The following is a 6,994-nucleotide window of genomic DNA, read 5'->3' on the forward strand; positions in this document are numbered from 1 at the left end:
CAAGTTATTGGTATAAAGTTATTCATAATTTTTCCATGTTGTCTTTTTCCTTCTCCTGTTTGTATTTATTTTGTAATAGCTTTATTAAGGCACAATTAATATACAATAAACTATAAATAGAGGGTCCAACTTATATGTGTGTATGCACACATATTTACATGTAGATAACCTGTGGAAATACCACATCAAGATAATGAACAAATCCATCACCCCCAAAGTTTCCTGTGTTTCTGTATATGTTCCATTCTAGTTTTCATCTCTTAAAATTTGATTTGGATCTCCCAATCTCTACTTAATATATTCAATCTTCCTTCTGGTTTTTTCTTTAATCCTCACCTGAGGATATGTTTTTATTGATTTTAGAGTGAGAAGACAGGAGAGAGAGAAACACTGATTAGTTGCCTCCCATATGCACCCCAACAAGGGATCAAACCCACAACCTAGGTATGTGCCCTGACTGGGAATCGAACCCTCAGACTTTTGGTGTATGGGACGACGCTCCAACCAACTGAGCCACCAGGCCAGTGCTCTTCGCGTTTTTGAATGTGTGGAATGCAGTTATAACACATGTCTTAATGTCATCTGCTAATTCTAACATCTGTGTCCCATCTGGATCAGTTTCAGCTGGCTGTTTCTGCTCCTCAATATGCTTCTTTGCATGCCTAGTAGTTTCCAACTGAATGTCTGACTTGCGAATTTTCCCTTCTTGGATGCTAAATATTTTTGTCTCTCTATAACTATTCTCTAGCTTTTTTTCCCGGGACACCATGAAGCTCCTTGGAAACAGTTTGATCCTTTCAGGTTTTGCTTTTAAGGTTTGTAAGATGGAACCAGAGTAGCGTTACTACTAAATCAAGTCCCTTCTGAACACGCTACTCAGCGCCCCAGGACCCCAGGAATTGTGAGGTTTCCCGGACTGGCTGATCAAAACAGGCTCCGCCCCCAGCCCTCTCCGGCTAACCCCGTAGGCTGGTTCTTCCATGGTCCGGGCTAGTTTTCTCCCGCTCCTGCACCGACCAACACTCCCCCGTGTATTTTATGCAGCTCCTGTGCAGGACTCGGGGATTCCGTCTCTGGCAGCTCTCGCCTCTTTAGTACTTTGCCCTGAAACTCTAGCCAGCTTAGNTAAGATGGAACCAGAGCAGCGTTACTACTAAATCAAGTCCCTTCTGAACACGCTACTCAGCGCCCCAGGAATTGTGAGGTTTCCCGGACTGGATGATCAAAACAGGCTCCGCCCCCAGCCCTCTCCAGCTAACCCCATAGGCTGGTTCTTCCATGGTCCGGGCTAGTTTTCTCCCGCTCCTGCACCGACCAACACTCCCCCGTGTATTTTATGCAGCTCCTGTGCAGGACTCGGGGATTCCGTCTCTGGCAGCTCTCGCCTCTTTAGTACTTTGCCCTGAAACTCTAGCCAGCTTAGCTGCCCTGGTCTGCCAGCTCTTGTTTCCTCAGCTCAGGGAGTCTGCTGGCCCCACCTGGGTTCCCCTCCCTGGGCCGTGGCCTGGACACTCCTTCAAGGCGGCGAGCTGGAGTGATTTCAAGTCTCACTTCATTTGTTTTCTGTCTCTCAGGGATGATGCTCCTTTGTTGCTTGAGACCCAGAGTTTTGAAAAATTGTTGTTTCATCTCTTTTGTCTGGATTCTCAGTTGTTTCAAGCAGGGGAGTGAATCCAGTCTCTGTTATTTCATTTTGGTTGAAAGTGGGTTGTCCTTGGAATGTCTGTAGGATCCACAGTGATGTCGCTTTTTGTTCCTAAAGGTCGTGATCTGTGACTTTTGTTTTCGACCATTCTGGCTAGAGGCTTATTAATTGTATTGATCTTCACAAAGAATGAACTTCAGTTTTATCAATTTTTAAGAGACTTTTACATTTTATTTATTTTTAGAGAGAGGAAAAGAGAGGGAGAGACACACCGATTGGGGGCCCCCTGCATGCACCCCAACCTGGGCTGGGACCCACAACCCAGCCACGTGCCCTGACTGGGAACCAAACTGGTGACCCCTTGCCCTGAGGGACAACACCCAAGCCACTGAGCCACACTGGTCAGGACTCACAGATTTTTAAATACTTTTTTATTGTATTAATTTCTGCTCTCGTCTTTATTGCTTTCTCTCTTGTACTACAGGTTTAATTGCCTCTCATTTTGCTAGCTTGTTAGGGTGAAGATGTAGGTAATTGTTTTTAGACGGTTTTCTTTTCTAGCATGTGCACTTAAGGTTCTAAATTTCCCTTTAAGCCCTGTTGTAACTAAATCCTGCGAATTTGGATGTGTTGTTTCTATTTTTGTTCGAGTCAAGATTTGTTTCTAATTTCCCTTGTCATTTTTTGACCATGAGTTATAACAAGTATATTGTTTAACGTCCACATGTTTGGAGGATTTCCCATATTTCTTTGTGTTATTACTTTCTTCTTTTTTTTAAAAAAAGATTTTATTTATTTATCTTTAGAGGGAAAGGGAAAGGAGAGAGGGAGAGAAATATCAATGTGTGGTTGCCTCTCGTGCGTCCCCTGCGGGGAACCGGGAACTGGCCTGCAACCTAGGCATGTGCCCTGACTGGGAATCGAACTGTGATCCTGTGGTTCGCAGGCCCGCGCTCAGTCCACTGAGCTACACCAGCCAGGGCATCTTTGTGTTATTCCTTTCTAATTTAATTCTTTGGTATTTAAGGAACATATTTGGTATTATTTCAATTCTTCCAAATGTACTGAGACATATTCTCGACCCGATCTTGATTCTGCCCTGGTGAAGGTTCCACATATACATGAAAAGAATGTGCATTCTTTGATGTGGTTTTATAAATGCCAATTAGATCATTTTTTAATAGTGTTCATGTGTTCTGTGTCTTTCCTGATTTTCAGACTATAAACTACTAAGGAGAAAAAGCATTAAAATCTGCACGTGTTGGAGGTTATTGTTGTCACATGCTTATACGTTTATAAATCTTCATGCCATAAGGACCTTTTTAACATTATGAAATGTCCCTCTTCGTCAACAGTGCTGATAACCCAGTTTGGTTTGTGCTTCCAAGCCAGTTTGGTTTGTCGGTAGCACGGCCGGTCCAGACTTCTGGCGCTCCCGTCTGCGTGGCGCGCCCTCTCACTTTCCTGTACAAGGCGTGCAGCTGCGTCGCGCTCTCCCACGCGGTCTGAAGTGTCCCTGCACTTTGATGGCAGGTTTAGTCCATGTAATTTATTGTGCTACTGACCCGGTTAGAGTTGGTCTGCAATTGTGCTGTTAATTTTTTCAAATTTTTATTGGATTTCTTGGGGTGACACTGGTTAATAAAATTATGTAAGTTTCAGGTGTAGAATTTTATAAGACATCATTGTGTTGTCTGTTCATCACCCCAAGTCAAGTCTCCTTCCATCACCATTGATCTCCTCTTTATTCTCTCTTGCCTCAGCTCACCCCCCTTTCCCTCTGGTAATCACCATACTGTTGTCTGTGCCCATGAAGTTTTTTTTCTTAAACTTTTCTACTATGTCTTTTTATACTTCCTTCTTTTGTGAAAACCTGCCTTAATATATACCTTTGATTCTTTTTAAATATGACTGTAAGTTTTTAGAGATTGTTCTGCACATGGTAATACACATCTTTATCTTATCAAATTCGGATTAATAATGACTGACTTCCACCAACTTCACAGCAGCGTCGTTCACTTACCCATCTCCCTTGTGGGTGGTTTTGTTGTAACACACACTACATCTATATATGTTATAAATCCAGCAATACAATGGTACTATTTTTGCTTTAAATGGCAATCTATATTTTAGAGAAATTAATAAAACAAAATTTAAAACTATACCACATGATTACCAATTTTAGGGCTGTTTCAAACATGGATCTGGACTACTGCCTGGTATCATTTTTTTTTTTTTTTTAGTCTTCAGTTCTTACTATTTCCCTTGAGTTTTTATTGTAATGCCAATCTGCCAACAATGAATTTGCTTTGTTTTTATCTATCTGCGAATGTCTTTATTTCACCCTGATTTTGAAGGATAGTTTTATCGTATAGAGAACTCTTTGTTGACAATTATTTTTTCTTTTGGCACTTTAACTCTGTCATTCTAATGTCTTCCGGCCTCCACTATTTCTGGTGGAAACTCGGCTGCTCATCCTATCATTGTTCCTCTCTGTGTGATGCGTCAGTTTCCTCTTTCTGCCTTCAATGTTTCTTTTCTGTCCTAGTCTTCCAGCAGTTTGGCTGGATGTATCTACGTGTAATTCTCTATGTGTTTAGCCTTCTTGCTGAGTTTCTTGTACAAGAAACTCAGTCAATATTTGACTGATCCTTTAGTCAATATTTTTCTCGAAATTTGGAAATATTTGGGCCATTATACTATAAGTATTTTTCTGCCCACTTCTCTCTTTTCTTGTCTTCGAGGGCTACAGTTTAACGTATGTTGGAATGTTTGATGTTGTCCTGCAGATTTCTGAGTCTATTGATATTTTTCTCTATGTTTCCTCTCTGTGGTTTTCAATCTGGATAATTTCTAATAATTTATCTTCAAGTTCACTGTTTTTATTTCTTCTGTCATTTCATATTTACTGTTGAGCCTTAAATTTTTTTTCAGTTATTTTACTTTTTAACTCTAGAATATCTACTTGATTTTTAAATAGTTTAAATTCTCTGTTGAGAGTATCTATTTATTTATTCTTTCCCAGTATATTTTCTTAATTTTTTGAACATACGTATAATGGCTTTTTTTTTAAGTTTAAAAATCTGTATTCAACATCTGGGCCTACTGAGAGTCAGTTTCTAACAACTACTCACCACCCACCACCCCCACTCCTTGACTTTGGGTCACACTTTTCTGTTTCTTTCCATGTGTTATAATTTTGGGTTGAAAACTAGTCATGGTAGATAATACGTGGTCGTAACTAAATTGTTTTGTTTTTCTGAAATTGTTGGTTGTTTGGTTTTGACGGGTAGTGACTTCCCTGGACTCAAACCACAAATGCTGTCTCTCCCACAGTGTGAAGCTGCTGATAGTTCTGCTCACTTTTATTGTTTTGTACTTAGCTTGACTCCCTGGGGCTCCCCATTGTGTCTGTATGGTTCAGGGTCCAGCAGTGATCGAGCAGAGATGATGCTCAGACACCGCAAGCCAATAAAGACTTAACCCTCCTCGGCCACCTGAGCTCGGGGTGGACTGAGAAGCCCAGTCAAAGGTTCTAGTTTCAGGCGCTCTAATAGTCTGAAGGCCATGAGCACCAGGGGAGCTGACGATGTAAGTCTGAGTCCAAGGCCGAAGAACCAGAGTGCCCATGTCTGAGGGCAGAGGAAGATGGTGTCCCAGCTCCAGCAAAGAGAGGAAATTCACCCTCTTCTGCCTACTTGTTCAATCCCAGGCCTCGGCTGATTGGACGATTGGTGGGGGTGCAGCTGATTGGATGATGGGTGAGGGTGCAGCTGATCGGATGATTGCAGCTTCTTTACTCAGTCTGCTGATGATGCACATGCTAACCTCTTCCAGAAGCACCCTCACAGAGGCACCCAGAAATCATATTTTATTCGTACTCCTTAGCTTAGTTGACACATACACCATTGCCTACGGCTCTCTCACTTTCAATGTCTCTCTGGTATATAAGCCACTCCTGAATCCTGTTGGCCACCTTTGGCCATTTAAGCTGTGGCCTTTGCTGCCCTTGCTGGGAGAGCTATGGCACCCCCAGGCATCGAGGCCACAAAGTCACCTTTCCTCTGCTCAGCTGCCATCCTGCCCCAAGGTAAGACGTATCCCGTTGTTACCTGCCTTTGGTCGTGTTCTGGTGTTCCATCAGCAGAATAATTTCATCCAGGTTCATACTTGTTTTCTGTGGAGGAGAATTGCTTGGTGACTTCATGCTGACGTTACTAGAAATCTTGCCCATTGTATTCTGTCAGGATTTTATTTTATTATACAACTAAAACAAGTTCCTCATCAAATTGAGAAAATGAGATCACTTCTCAAATCACTCGTAATGTATTGCTTAGAGATAATTACTGTTAACAGTAGAGATAGATCCTTTTATATCGTTTAAAAGATACACATTGAAGGTTGAAACGAGATAAGTTAGCATATAATTTACTATTGGGGTAAATGTACATAACATGAATTTTGCCATTCTAACCGTATTTAAGTGTACACTTCTGAGGCATTAAGTACGTTCCCATTGTTGTACATCTATTACCACTGCCCACCTCCAGAACACTTCCATCTTAGCGTCCCAGTTAAACATCATTCCGACCTCCCCCGGCCCCTGGCAACTGCCATTCCACTTTCTGTCTCTCCGAACGGGACTACTCCAGGTGCCCGATGTGGGTGGAATCATACTTACTGGCCCTTTTGTGTACGGCATATTTCGCTGGGCAGAATGTCCTCAGGGTTCATCATGTGGTAACCGTCAGAACTTCCATCCTGTTTAGGCTGAGTAATGTTCGGTGGCACATCGAACCCACATTTTGGGTATCCACTTATTCTGGAGTGTTTCCCATTGGGCTTGTTTCCACCTTCTGGCTTGTGTGAGCGATGCTGTTGCAACCAGGGGTGTGTGTGTATCGGTTCCAGTTCTCCTGCGTGCGTTCCCCAAGGTGAGGTTGCTGGGTCACACGGTAATTCTGTTCAGGTTTTTGAGGAATCGCCGTGCTGTTTCCCACAAATGAATCCCCCTACTGTTTACACCAGCAATGCGCAAAGGTTCCGGTTTCTCCATATTCTCTCCAGCCCTTACTTCCTGTCTGTTTTCTGATAGTAACAGTCCTAATGGGTGTGTGCTATCTCCTCATGGTTTTGACTTGCATTTTCCCTAACGATTAGTGATACTGAGCACTTTCTCTTGTGCGTATTGGCTATTTTTATATCTTCTTTGGAAAAATATTATTCGAATTTTTTGCCCGTTTTTAAATCAGGTTGTTTGTGTTTTTGTTGTTGCCGTTGACTTGTAATTCCTCATATACTACGGAGATTCATGCCTTCGCAGATACGTGATTTGCAAATATCGTCTCC

The sequence above is a fragment of the Sturnira hondurensis genome, unplaced genomic scaffold, assembly GCF_014824575.4.
Source record: "Sturnira hondurensis isolate 20B ecotype Veracruz unplaced genomic scaffold, ASM1482457v3 Scaffold0004257, whole genome shotgun sequence".
NCBI classification, from domain to species: Eukaryota; Metazoa; Chordata; class Mammalia; order Chiroptera; family Phyllostomidae; genus Sturnira; species Sturnira hondurensis.